The following is a 15,309-nucleotide window of genomic DNA, read 5'->3' on the forward strand; positions in this document are numbered from 1 at the left end:
CTCCAAAAAAACAGTACAAAATAATATATGTGGTGTCCCCTTTAAGGAGTACAATCCTCCGATATTCACGATTTGAAATCCCTTGTTTACATATACATATATCTCTACATTTCTAGTTTTTTATTACAACCATGAGAATAGTGTGCCCGACCTTATCATTCTCCAACCATTTTGTCCCTGATATAGCTCTCGCGACCGTGCCCGGATCAACTTCGGGGTCGGCGTGGTGTTGAGGGTAAGCATTTCCTTATTGCCAGGCAACGATTCACGTGACAAAGTCATGTGATCGGGAGGCTGGACGGGGAGATGTTGCCCTCCATTCCGTCGGCTCGTGGTTGGCGCCTGGATGCGGATGTGCGCATTGGGTTTGACGTCACTTCCGGTTGCGTCTCCCCTTTGTGTGCGTCGGTATCCAGGATACCGGGCATGCGCAGTGAGGCTACAGGGACGCCGAGATGCCTGCCATCATTGCATTCCTCCACTATGTAAGTTTTTAACCATGCGGTCTTGTACCGCGTAATTAAGTTACACAGGTGATCACTATAATTGGGCACAAAGCACAAGGCACTTTATGCACTTGGTATTGTTTGATATGTGATTTTTATGAAATGGTATGATGTATGTAAAGATTATAACCGGCACACATGCTATATCTATGATCATGATAATATTTTATTGTATTTCCCGTTTTTATACTTGATATGAATATATTATTGTTAATCACTGTTAATTGACCCACTAAGCATTGTGGGTATAAATTTAAATGCTGTGACACCACTGTTATGCTTGAGAAAGACTGCAATGAGCAGTTGAAACGTCGCACAGGGGAAATAAAGAGGGTCGTTATTCACCATATCTTGGAGTGCTGCCTCTTCTTTGAAAAATCTATAACAAATTGACCCGACGGCCTAAGGTCAGAGGATTTTTTGCACTCGGATCCACCAGTTAAGTAGTGCTGCTGCTATTTTCTTTGTGTTTTATATATATATATATATATATATATATATATATATGGTGTGTATATACATATATATATATATATATATATATGTGTGTATATATATTGTAGGAAGGCGCAAGGGTCCCTCATTAATGGACGGTAGGTGTCGCTGAGATTCCTGGTCTCGGTGAGATAAAAACTGGTAATTTTGTGTGTCAGCAGCAGCTAGTGCTGGCTGACACTGTTGTTTTACTTAGTATGGCTGTAAGGCCGATCCGGGACGGTTCTTATTGGGAGCAGCCAAAGAGCAGGGTGGGTCGCTGTTCCCCACCTTTCCAGGCCGGGTTTTGGGCTGGGCTATAAAAACTCAGCCAACAGTCTCAGCTGGGTGGAATTGATCCTCCATCTGACAGTGAAGCTCTGTCAGGCTCTGCTTTGGGACCTAAACGTTTGGTCCCGTGCTGGAGAACCACAGGCTGAGAATCAGGTGCCCTAAAGCCTGCTGTGGACGGCAGTGGACTGCCTTGGATAAATCAGCCTGCCAGGTGACATCTTTGTTCTGTGGACTTTGTGCTGTGTGAATTAACACCAGGACTCTGCAAAGTGTTTGTTTTACTTTTTTCCTTTTGTGTGAAAAAACACAGAACTTTTGCTTTACTACCGTGTTCTTGCCTCTGTACTGCGACCGCTTACCCTGCCTACCAGAGCAAACCCCTACAACATATATATATATATATATATATATATATATATATGCATGCACACATATATATACATGTGGGTATATATATATATATATATATATATATATATACAGGTTGTAGGAAGGCGCAAGGGTCCGTCATTGACGGAAGGTACGTGTCACCGAGGTTCCTGGCCTCGGTGAGATAAGAACCAGTTATTTTATGTGTCAGCCGCAGCTAGTGCTCACTGACACTGTTTTATTCTTAGTGTGGCTGAAAAGCCGATCCGGGCCGGTTCTTATTGGGAGCAGCCAAAGAGCAGGGTGGGTGGCTGTTCCCCTCGTCCAGGCCAGGTTTTGGGCTGGGGTAAAAAAACACAGAACTTTTGCTTTACTACCGTGTTCTTGCCTCTGTACTGCGTCCGCTTACCCTGCCTACCAGAGCGAATCCCCACAATTGGTGGCTTGGAGCGGGCAAGCGCAGTGAGGCTGGCGTGAACGCCGAATTTTTTTTTCTCTCACGGTTGTATGTCATTTATCAAACCGGCTAGATTTAAACCGGTGTCAAGAGACAAAATGGAGGCTGTTATGAAGGCCCTCGTGGAAGCTAACCTGCAGCAACGCGAGGCTAATAAGCAGCAGCAGGAGACCAACCAGTTGCTGCTACAACATGTAATGGCATTACAGTCAGCAGGAGCAACCCCAAGCTTACATGATGCCCGGAAAGCAGTACGTGCAGCGATCCCTAAAATGACCCCTGCAGACGACGTCGAGACCTACCTGGCGATGTATGAAAAAGTGGCCACCAGGGAAAAGCTGCCCCAAGACCAGTGGGCTGAGATCGTCGCTCCGTTTCTGACGTCAGAGTCCCAGCGGGTGTTTTTTGACTTGCCTGACGATCAAGCAGCCGACTACCCAAAGGTAAAGGGGGAGATCTTGACAAGACTGGGGGTGAATGTACTGGTCCGGGCCCAGCGGGTGCATCAGTGGGGGTTCAACCCGGCGGAGCCCATGAGACCCCAGTATTATGACTTGCTTAACCTGTTACAAAAGTGGCTACAACCTGACGTGTTGAGCCCCACTGCTATGTTGGACCGGTTATTAGCAGACAGGTTCTGGAGGGCTCTGCCACCCCCTCTCCAGCAATGGATTGGCCAGGTCTCCCCAGGGAATGCGCTGGAGATAGTCGACCTGGTGGAGCGCTATGAGGCCACCCGGAACTTACAGGGGGGTTCTGTTGGGAGGGGGGCAGTCAGGTCCCGTAACTCTCCACCCCGGACCCAACAACCGGTGCCCATCAAACCTGCCCGGGATATAACCCCTGTGGACCCCGCTCCAATAATCTGCTGGCGGTGTCGGGAGCCAGGTCATGTTCGAGCTGACTGTCCTCGTCAGGGGGAACCCATGGACACGAACTGTGGTTTCCGTCATTCATTATATGCCGGGAAACTGTGTGCAGTGGGTGCTTCGGAGTCTCTGAACCACCTGTGCCAGGTTGAGGTGGGAGACACTCCAGCGGAGGCTCTGTTGGACTCGGGAAGTCTGGTGACCCTGGTAAGGGCTTCCCTGGTACGCTCCGCTGAGTACACCGGCCGTAAAGTTGGAGTCATGTGTATCCATGGGGACTTAAAAGACTATCCTACTGCTATAGTGACTCTGTCTACGGTTTCCGGCAGATGGATCCACGAGGTGGCTGTTGCAACCCATCTCCACTATGAACTTATACTAGGGAGAGACTTCCCGGGCTTCACGGCACTGTGGCCGGTTCCGAGAGTGACTGATATGCATGATACAGGTGTAACCCTAGCAGAATGGCCCGGCTCAGGGGGGAGACCAGAACCCTGGGAACCTGAGTCTAAAGGTCCCGCGGTAGGGGTGACTGCCACCTCGGTGGAAGAGGAGGAGACAACCCCACTTAGTGTAATGGTGGGAGACATGGAGGACTTGCCGCCGGGGCCTGAGCTGGCAGACCTCAATGTCTCTGGGGATAATTTTGGTACCGCGCAACACCGGGATCCAACCTTATCCCGGGCCTGGGAAAATGTGCTAATAATAGATGGTGAACCACAACAACCAGGGGCAGAGTCGGTGTTCCCCCGTTTTGTGGTCCAGCAGGATATGTTGTATCGGGTAAATCAGCTGCGAGGTGAGTCCATTGAACAGTTGGTGGTGCCTCAGGCTTATCGCAAACTCGTGTTAGAGTTAGCACACCAGCATGTTCTTGGGGGTCATCTGGGAATGCAGAAAACACAGGACCGGATACTACAACGGTTTTACTGGCCCAGTGTGTTTAAAGAGGTGGATGAGTTCTGTAAGTCTTGCCCGACCTGCCAGGCAACTAGCCCCCAGCACCTTTTTCACAGTCCCTTGGTACCCCTCCCGATCATTGAGGTACCGTTTGAGCGAATCGCTATGGACCTGGTAGGTCCTGTACCAAAGTCCGCCCGGGGACACCAGCACATCTTGGTTGTCCTTGATTACGCTACTCGGTACCCGGAGGCAGTGCCACTGCGACATACTTCTGCGAAACTTATAGCTAAAGAGCTAATGGAGATGTTCTCCCGAGTGGGGCTACCTAAAGAGGTCCTGACTGACCAGGGGACCCCTTTTATGTCCAAGGTCATGAGGGAACTCTGCAAGTTGCTGCGTATAAAACAGTTACGGACGTCCGTGTACCATCCACAAACGGATGGACTGGTGGAAAGGTTTAATAAAACTCTACAAACCATGTTAAAAAGGGTGGTGACCAAAGATGGAAAGGATTGGGACCTTCTTCTGCCCTATCTCATGTTCGCAGTGCGAGAGGTGCCCCAGGCCTCTACTGGGTTCTCGCCTTTCGAATTGCTATATGGCAGACATCCTCGTGGCTTGTTGGACGTAGCCAAGGAGGCATGGGAACAACAACCCACTCCACATAAAAGCGTCCTGGAATATGTTACCAAGATGCAACAGCAGATAGAGACCGTTTTGCCTCTTGTCAGGGAACATATGGAGGCCGCTCAGCGAGCCCAGAGTCGGATCTATAATCGGCAGGCTCGGGTCCGGAACTTTAACCCGGGTGATCGGGTTTTGGTTCTGGTGCCGACAGTGGACAGTAAGTTCCTAGTCAGGTGGCAGGGGCCCTACGAGGTACGTGAAAAAATAGGAGAGGTAAATTACAAGGTACACCAGCCGGGGAGGCGGAAGCCGGAGCAGGTTTACCATGTTAATTTGCTAAAACCTTGGAAGGATAGGGAAACCTGTACGGAAGACAGCCCGCGACCGGGCTTTCTTGGACAAGAGGTTCCGGCTCCTAAGTCTGATGCAAGGGAAGCGGTTGCCACAATAAAAATTGCTGACAGCCTCTCCCCTAAACAGGCTCAGGAAACCAGGGAGTTTGTTAGTCGGAACACGGATGTGTTCTCAGACCTCCCTGGACGCACTTCCGTAATCCAACATGATATTGTCACCGAGCCTCAGGCAAAAATCCGGTTAAAAGCATACCGAGTACCCGAGGCTCGGCGAAAAGCCATCTCGGAGGAAGTGCAACTTATGTTGCGGTTGGATGTTATCGAGGAGTCTAAAAGTGAGTGGGCCAGTCCGATAGTATTAATACCCAAGCCAGACGGGACATTGAGGTTCTGTAATGACTTCCGCAAACTTAATGAGGTGTCCAAATTTGACGCGTATCCCATGCCCCGAGTGGATGAGCTTATTGAAAAGTTGGGCCAATCCCGGTATTTTTCTGTGTTGGACCTCACCAAAGGCTACTGGCAGGTACCCTTGACAGAGGCTGCCAAAGAAAAAACGGCTTTTGTCACGCCAGAGGGGCTGTATCAGTACAAGGTATTACCCTTTGGTCTACATGGTGCTCCCGCCACGTTTCAAAGGCTAATGGATATTGTACTCCGTCCACATCGTCGATACGCTTCGGCGTACCTGGACGATATCGTTGTCCATAGCACCGACTGGGAAAGTCACCTTCCTAAAGTACAGGCTGTAGTGGACTCCCTTCGAAAAGCAGGGACTAACAGCTAACCCAAAGAAATGTGCAATAGGGTTAGAGGAGGCTAAATACCTTGGGTATGTCATTGGACGTGGAGTCCTTAAACCCCAAGTGAGCAAAATAGAAGCGATACGGAATTGGCCCCGACCTGCCACCTCTAGACAAGTAAGGTCATTCCTGGGAATAGTGGGCTATTACATGAGGTTCGTTCCCCATTTTGCCACTTTAGCGGCTCCGTTGACAGGGCTTTTAAAGGGACGGAAGTCCGTGATAGTCCGCTGGAATGAACAGGCGGAAGAGGCTTTCTCCGCTTTGAAGTCGGCCCTGTGTGGGTCCCCGGTTTTGGTGACGCCCGACTTCAAGAGGGAATTTGTGGTCCAGACTGATGCCTCCGAAGTAGGCCTCGGTGCGGTACTGTCTCAGGAAGTCAACGGGGAGGAGCATCCCGTTGTCTTCCTCAGCCGTAAGCTCACTCCAGCGGAGACCCGGTACAGTATAGTGGAGAGAGAGTGCCTGGCCATCAAGTGGGCACTCGAGTCTCTCCGCTATTATCTATTGGGGAGGAAATTCCGTCTGGTGAACGATCACTCCCCTCTCAAGTGGATGAGCCAGGCCAAAGAGAGGAATGCTTGGGTCACCAGGTGGTTCTTGTCGCTGCAAAACTTCAAGTTCACAGTAGAACACAGGGCAGGCCGGTTACAGGGAAACGCGGATGCCCTGTCCCGAGTACACTGTCTGGCGTGTGTTCACCCCCTCAGGGTTGAACAAAGGGGGGAGGTATGTAGGAAGGCGCAAGGGTCCGTCATTGACGGAAGGTACGTGTCACCGAGGTTCCTGGCCTCGGTGAGATAAGAACCAGTTATTTTATGTGTCAGCCACAGCTAGTGCTCACTGACACTGTTTTATTCTTAGTGTGGCTGAAAAGCCGATCCGGGCCGGTTCTTATTGGGAGCAGCCAAAGAGCAGGGTGGGTGGCTGTTCCCCTCGTCCAGGCCAGGTTTTGGGCTGGGGTTTAAAAGCCCAGCCAGAAGCTCAGCTGGGTGTGGTATGTTCCTCCAAGTAAAAGTGGTGCTGTGAAGGCTCTGTGTCTTGGGGAGCTGCATGAGAGCCACCAGCTGGAAGCCAGGCACCCTAAAAGCCTGCTGTGGATATTCAGGTGACGTGTTCATTTGGAGTTCTGTGGACTTTGGCCATGTGAAATAACATGGGGAATTTCTGTGGTGTGAATTAACACCAGGACTCTGCCAAGTGTTTGTGTTATTTTTTTCCCTTGTTGTGTGAATAAACACTGACTTTTGCTTTACTACCGTGTTCTTGCCTCTGTACTGCGTCCGCTTACCCTGCCTACCAGAGCGAATCCCCACAAGGTCCTTCTCAAAAAATTAGCATACTGTGATAAAGTTCATTATTTTCTGTAATGTACTGATAAACATTAGACTTTCATATATTTTAGATTCATTACACACCAACTGAAGTAGGTCAAGCCTTTTATTGTTTTAATATTGATGATTTTGGCATACAGCTCATGAAAACCCAAATTTCCTATCTCAAAAAATTAGTGTTTTTAATACAAAAAATGTCAACCTTCAAATAATTATGTTCAGTTATGCACTCAATACTTGGTCGGGAATCCTTTTGCAGAAATGACTGCTTCAATGCGGCGTGGCATGGAGGCAATCAGCCTGTGGCACTGCTGAGGTGTTATGGAGGCCCAGGAGGCTTCGATAGCGGCCTTAAGATCATCCAGAGTGTTGGGTCTTGCGTCTCTCAACTTTCTCTTCCCAATATCCCACAGATTCTCTATGGGGTTCAGGTCAGGAGAGTTGGCAGGCCAATTGAGCACAGTAATACCATGGTCAGTAAACCATTTACCAGTGGTTTTGGCACTGTGAGCAGGTGCCAGGTCGTGCTGAAAAATGAAATCTTCATCTCCATAAAGCTTTTCAGCAGATGGAAGCATGAAGTGCTCCAAAATCTCCTGATAGCTAGCTGCATTGACCCTGCCCTTGATAAAAACACAGTGGACCAACACCAGCATCTGACATGGCACCCCAGACCATCACTGACTGTGGGTACTTGACACTGGACTTCAGGCATTTTGGCATTTCCCTCTCCCCAGTCTTCCTCCAGACTCTGGCACCTTCATTTCCGAATGACATGCAACAGTCCAGTGCTACTTCTCTGTAGCCCAGGTCAGGCGCTTCTGCCGCTGTTTCTGGGGAATGCGGCACCTGTAGCCCATTTCCTGCACACGCCTGTACATGGTGGCTCTGGATGTTTCTACTCCAGACTCAGTCCACTGCTTCCGCAGGTCCCCCAAGGTCTGGAATCGGTCCTTCTCCACAATCTTCCTCAGGGTCCGGTCACCTCTTCTCGTTGTGCAGCGTTTTCTGCCACACTTTTTCCTTCCCACAGACTTCCCACTGAGGTGCCTTGATACAGCACTCTGGGAACAGCCTATTCGTTCAGAAATTTCTTTCTCTGTCTTACCCTCTTGCTTGAGGGTGTCAATGATGGCCTTCTGGACAGCAGTCAGGTCGGCAGTCTTACCCATGATTGCGGTTTTGAGTAATGAACCAGGCTGGGAGTTTTTAAAAGCCTCAGGAATCTTTTACAGGTGTTTAGAGTTAATTAGTTGATTCAGATGATTAGGTTAATAGCTCGTTATGAGAACCTTTTCATGATATGCTAATTTTTTTAGATAGGAAATTTGGGTTTTCATGAGCTGTATGCCAAAATCATCAATATTAAAACAATAAAAGGCTTGAACTACTTCAGTTGGTGTGTAATGAATCTAAAATATATGAAAGTCTAATGTTTATCAGTACATTACAGAAAATAATGAACTTTATCACAATATGCTAATTTTTTGAGAAGGACCTGTATGTATATATATAAATATATATATATATATATATATATATATATATGAAGAAAAAAGGCGGCACTGGCTCAACGAAGAAAAAGCGGGTGCACGCCTCAGAGGGAATGGAATGATTTCCCTATTGAAAATAACAAGAAAAATGAGCGGCACTCCAAGTAATAAAGTGGTGAATCCTTTATTCACACCACTGGTGTGAATAAAGGATTCACCACTTTATTACTTGGAGTGCCGCTCATTTTTCTTGTTATATATATATATATATATATATATAAAGGCCAAGGCAGCACTCAAGTATCTGTGAAAAAAGGGTATTTTAATCACCTATGTGGTAACAGCAACGTTTCAGCTCACTCCATGGAGCCTTTGTCAAGCCATAATACATAGTGCAAAATCAAGTGCTTATATAGCATACATAATTAACAAAGTGATTACATGATTATACATCAATTTTTACAAAAACAGTATTAAAAATAATATATATCAAGTGTGCATAATTATATCTCGCTCTCAAGTGCTGTGTGCCAAAAATACTATCCATAAATTTATATGGTTACAGTGCATACACCATAATATTGGGAAAATATAAAAAAATTTATAATGCAGGGTCACATCTTGTCTGTGTCATCATATGCCCCACTGCAATTACATACATGCATCAGTAAACAATGAAGATAAATTATGAGAAATATCTTTTCGCATATCCAAAATCGCCAATACGGTCCTGCTGTCTTATAGCTTCCAAGGAGGTAATTCATTGTAGAACAGGTTTGCATATCCATCTATATAGAGAATAAATAAAACAAAAAATAAGTTATTGGAATAAATCCAATGATTGCACATGTATAAAACCCATGCGAGAGAGGCGAGCAAAGTTCATCAGAACCATAGAACAAAGGAAAACAGGAAAAAAGGGAAAAACAGAAAAGAGGGAAAACAGACATGACAGAAAACAAAAAATGACGAGAAACTGTAGCTTATCATGAGAATGTACCAAGGTAAATTTGACACTCGGGTCAATGTCATTTAAGAAAGAGTGGAAGGCCATGAGGTCCTCCGTGGCGCCCACCCACACCAAAAGAATTTAATCTATATAGCGCCGCCACCCCAGCACATGGCTGAAGTGGCGGCACCCATAGATATAGGACTCCTCAAGATGAGTCATGTATATGTTTGCATAGGTGGGCACCACATTGGACCCCATTGCCCTCCCCCTCAACTGGACATAATATTAATCTTGGAATAAAAAATGATTCCTAGATAAAATAAATCTCAGCAATATGAGTAGAAATTCCCTACATTCCTCTGTGTAGTCAGTATGCTGTAAGCATTGCTGAACCGCCAGGAGGCCCAAATCATGCTCAATTGACGTGTACCCTCAAATCCTTAATTTTAAGCAAAAAGTGACTAGTGTCTCTTATATAAGACCTAGTGGACATAGCAAATGGCTGCAGGATCCTATCCAAGAAGACAGCTAAATTACAAAATAGAGAACCCCTGCCGGACACAATGGGCCGGCCAGGGGGAGCAAACAGATTTTTATGTATTTTAGGAGGGTTATATAGTATAGGCGTTGTTGGTTTTTCACAGAATAGATAAATAAATAATTTATCATCTATGATGCCGCCAGATTTGATTTGCATCAACACATCTCTGAGTTCTTTCAACAATACAAACTTAGGGTAATTTTGGACCCACTGATACACATTCACATCTGCCAGTTGAGACCTAATTTTGTGCACATAGCGATCTGTGTCAATGAACACAACTCCACCACCCTTGTCAGCAGACTTGATGGTGAGGCTGTGTTCCGAAGCCAGATCACTAATGGCCCTTATATCCTCAGTGGTCATATTGGCATATTCCATAGGTCTCAAAGTCACATCCTGTCTCAATTTCTCTGTCTCTCCCCACTGCTAGAGTGAAAGCCTCAATAGCAGGGTGATGTGACACATCTGTTGTTTCTTTCCTAATCTGTTCCGTTTTTTGTGGAACAGATCTGGATCAGTTCTGTACCCATTCATTTTCAATGGGTCCTGAAAAAAAATCTGACATTGTGCTGTCCGATTTTTTTCAGGACCCATTGAAAATGAATGGGTACAGAACTGGTCCAGATCTGTTCCGCAAAAAACGGAACAGATCAGGAAAGAAACAAATAACGTGTGAATGGATCCTAAGCTACAGTTTCTCGACACTGAGGTTTCGATCAGGGGACATGAATTGTCCACTGATCTTTATGTGAAGCCCACTGACAAAAATACTCTTGTAAGGTTTGAAAGTCATCATGCACGACCAATGAACAAGTCTCTTCCTCTCAGCCAAATGTTACGGGTAGCCAGGAAAGTTGATGAGGGCCCGGTTAGGGACCTCAGACTATCAGAAATGGCCACTAAGTTTCAGACTAGAGGCTATCCTAAGAGGCTCATGTCTGACAGTATTAGTAAAACAAAAATCAGAATGAAGGATGGTGACCCAAGGAGGTCTAAGACTGTGATGTCGAGGATTCCATTTGTCACGGATTATTGCATCAGTAGTCCCCAAGTTTCCTCTATTGTCAGGAAACACTGGTCCATCTTGGCCAGTGGTTTTGACAATATAGAGGAATTCAGGGTCCCCCTTTGTGTTCCTTTCGTAGGAGTCGTAACTTAGGAGACAAATTAGTCAGGGCTGATGTTGGGTCCTCCAAAATTTATTGCAGCACGCATTTTGACTCTACACGTGCTGCAATTGTGTTAACTGCCCCTATATGATTAGAGGTGATTCTTTTGTAAATCCAGCCTCTGGTAAAACAATTAGAATTCAACAATATCTTGTGTGTTTTCTACATATGCAATCTATTTATTATCATGTCCGTTTAACCTGTGGTATGTTGGTGAAACAACTTGGGATGTTAAAACACGCCTTAACCAACATAGGTATACTATAAGAAAACAGAGGCTGGATTTACCTTTGCCCAAACATTTTAAGCAGGCAGGACACTGTGAACGTGATTTGAAATTTAGAGTACTTGAGCAAGTGCCTTTGTCCAGAAGGGGTGGAGATAGGATGATACGTTTAAAAAGAAGAGAGCTCTATTGGATCTTTGAGTTACAAACTCTCAAACCTAGATGTCTCATTGTGGATTTCAGAGTTATATAAATATCTCTAATTTTTTGTTTTCTGTCATGTCTGTTTTCCCTTTTACTTTTTCCCCTTTTTTCCTGTTTTCCTTTGTTCTATGGTTCTGATGAACTTTGCTCGCCTCTCTCGCATGGGTTTTATACATGTGCAATCATTGGATTTATTCCAATAACTTATTTTTTGTTTTATTTATTCTCTATATAGATGGATATGCAAACCTGTTCTACAATGAATTACCTCCTTGGAAGCTATAAGACAGCAGGACCGTATTGGCGATTATGGATATGTGAAAATATATTTCTCATAATTTATCTTCAGTGTTTACTGATGCATGTATGTAATTACAGTGAGACATATGATGACACAGACAAGATGTGACCCTGCATTATACATTTTTTAATATTTTCCCAATATTATGGGACCTTTGGCACAATACAAATGGCCGCTGTTTCAGGCCATGTATTTGTGTATACTGGTTCCCTAGGATATTATACAGTCTGTGTGTGATTGGAGATGTAGAGTCCCTTTATTGTGACTGCTGCATCTGTGGCTCCTATCTGGGCGTGCTGCCTCTGAACGGGTGACCCCCGGTGGAGACGCCATGCCATTTGAGATAAAGTGTGACTGCCTATGATAGGCGGACCATTAGATATATAACCATTGACATATGAGGATATGGGAGTATGTGATTAAGGGTAATATTGGCGGGACGCCATTAGCCCATTTTGCATTGTTTGACTCCCTTCTTTTGAGTTCTTATTAAAGAAATGGTGCAGTAGGATCAGTCCGCTGGCATGAAAGGCGGTCATGTGACTTCGTCACATGTAATGTGTGTCAGACTGTCTCCACCCTGTAAAGGAAATGAGCAGGCTCAGTTTTTGTCTGGTGCTGGGTCTCCATCTTGGATGTGGGCGTCTATGCGTTCTATGAGATAGATAGTCTTGCGGGATGAGGAGTTTCTCACCCCTGCGCACTATTCAATTCCGGACGCCGACTGAGTCCTGCAGTCTCAAGCTACATGTGAGAATTCTCTATTGGATGAATTTTTTGTTTTTAATTAGCACGATCATGTACATCTGATTTGTAATATTGATTAATGATGTTATGCACTGTAACCATATGAATTTATGGATAGTATTTTTAGCACATAGCACTTTATGACATATTGTCTGTTTTTAGCGAGATATAATTATGCACACGTGATATATATTATTTTTAATACTGTTTTTTAAAAATTTACGAATAATCATGTAATCACTTTGTTAATTATGTATGCTATATAAGCACTTGATTTTGCACTATGTATTATGGCTTGACAAAGGCTCCATGGAGTGAGCCGAAACGTTGCTTTTAGTACATGGGTGAATAAAATACCCCTTTTTCACGGATACTTGAGTGCTGCCTTGGCCTTTTTTATACATATCTAATAAGACCAGGTCCGTGGTCTGTTTCAAGGAATTGCACCACTTTGAATTTGTGTGCTGCTCATAAACTTTTATATATACAGTACAGACCAAAAGTTTGGACACACCTTCTCATTCAAAGAGTTTTCTTTATTTTCATGACTATGAAAATTGTAGATTCACACTGAAGGCATCAAAACTATGAATTAACACATGTGGAATTATATACATAACAAAAAAGTGTGAAACAACTGAAAAGATGTCATATTCTAGGTTCTTCAAACCTAGCTTGCTTTGATTACTGCTTTGCACACAACTTGGCATTCTCTTGATGAGCTTCAAGAGGTAGTCACCTGAAATGGTCTTCCAACAGTCTTGAAGGAGTTCCCAGAGATGCTTAGTACTTGTTGGCCCTTTTGCCTTCACGCTGCGGTCCAGCTCACTCTAAACCATCTCGATTGGGTTCAGGTCCGGTGAATGTGGAGGCCAGGTCATCTGGCGCAGCACCCCATCACTCTCCTTCATGGTCAAATAGCCCTTATACAGCCTGGAGGTGTGTTTAGGGTCATTGTCCTGTTGAAAAATAAATGATGGTCCAACTAAACGCAAACCAGATGGAATAGCATGCCGCTGCAAGATGCTGTGGTAGCCATGCTGGTTCAGTATGCCTTCAATTTTGAATAAATCCCCAACAGTGTCACCAGTAAAGCACCCACACACCATCACACCTCCTCCTCCATGCTTCACGGTGGGAACCAGGCATGTAGAGTCCATCCGTTCACCTTTTCTGCGTCGCACAAAGAGACGGTGGTTGGAACCAAAGATCTCAAATTTGGACTCATCAGACCAAAGCACAGATTTCCACTGGTCTAATGTCCATTCCTTGTGTTCTTTAGCCCAAACAAGTCTCTTCTGCTTGTTGCCTGTCCTTAGCAGTGGTTTCCTAGCAGATATTCTACCATGAAGGCCTGATTCACACAGTCTCCTCTTAACATTTGTTCTAGAGATGTGTCTGCTGCTAGAACTCTGTGTGGCATTGACCTGGTCTCTAATCTGAGCTGCTGTTAACCTGCGATTTCTGAGGCTGGTGACTCGGATGAACTTATTCTCCGCAGCAGAGGTGACTCTTGGTCTTCCTTTCCTGGGGCGGTCCGCATGTGAGCCAGTTTCTTTGTAGTGCTTGATGGCTTTTGTGACTGCACTTGGGGACACTTTCAAAGTTTTCCCAATTTTTCGGACTGACTGACCTTCATTTCTTAAAGTAATGATGGCCACTCGTTTTTCTTTACTTAGCTGCTTTTTTCTTGCCATAAGAGGTGACTACCTCTTGAAGCTCATCAAGAGAATGCCAAGAGTGTGCAAAGCAGTAATCAAAGCAAAAGGTGGCTACTTTGAAGAACCTAGAATATGACATATTTTCAGTTGTTTCACACTTTTTTGTTATGTGTATAATTCCACATGTGGTAATTCATAGTTTTAATGCCTTCAGTGTGAATCTACAATTTTCATAGTCATGAAAATAAATAAAACTCTTTGAATGAGAAGGTGTGTCAAAACCTTTGGTCTGTACTGTATATATATATATATTTTTTAATTATTATTATTATTTAAAAAAAAATTACCCTAACACTACTCCAAACTATATCTATTGTGGGGATTTCCTCTGGTAGACAGGCTAGTAAACACAGTATAGAGGCAACCACAAAGTCTAACTTAAACAGTTCACTGTTTTATTCACACATAAGAAAAAACTAAAAGTGACATTTTGCAGTCTAGGTGTTTGTTCACACCATGAAAAGTCCACAGAACAAAAACTTCACCTGGTTTGCAGTTTCTCCACCTGTGGTCCACAGCAGGCTTTAGGGGCCTGTTTCTCAGCATGCGGCTCCCAGCCCTTTTGCATGGCACAAGTTTTCAAATCCCAAAACACACAGGGACTGACAGCGCTCCACTGTCAGAGAGGTGTATTCCACACAAAGCTGAGACTACTGGCTGGGTTTGCTATAGGCCAGTAAGAGCCGGCCCGGATCAGCTTACAGCCATACTAAAATAGCAACGTGTCAACCAACACTAGCTGCCGCTGACACGTGAAAATATAGGCTCTTACTTCACCGAGGCCAGGAACCTCTGTGTCACGATACTAGTGGAATACTGCTGGAATCCAAAACCAGGGACAAGGCCTGTACACAGGAAACACTGGAGTCTTGAATAGGAGGTTGTTGGACTGAAGGATGTAGCAGAGCCAAGCAGGTGGAGCCGTAACCGGTAGCAACGGTGCAGGACTGAATGATGCAGCAG

General features: G+C 45.1%; 1 long non-coding RNA gene across 1 annotated transcript; it reads right to left on the bottom strand.

The window, feature by feature from the left end:
* Window positions 1–8,785: 8,785 nt before the first annotated feature.
* LOC122936276 lies at window positions 8,786–14,980 on the bottom strand. Its single transcript, XR_006388900.1, has 2 exons — window positions 14,832–14,980; window positions 8,786–9,270 (listed from the first exon to the last, which is right to left on the bottom strand). It is a non-coding gene; the product is annotated as an uncharacterized LOC122936276 (long non-coding RNA).
* Window positions 14,981–15,309: the final 329 nt, after the last annotated feature.

This window comes from Bufo gargarizans, chromosome 4, assembly GCF_014858855.1.
Source record: "Bufo gargarizans isolate SCDJY-AF-19 chromosome 4, ASM1485885v1, whole genome shotgun sequence".
Classification (NCBI taxonomy): Eukaryota; Metazoa; Chordata; class Amphibia; order Anura; family Bufonidae; genus Bufo; species Bufo gargarizans.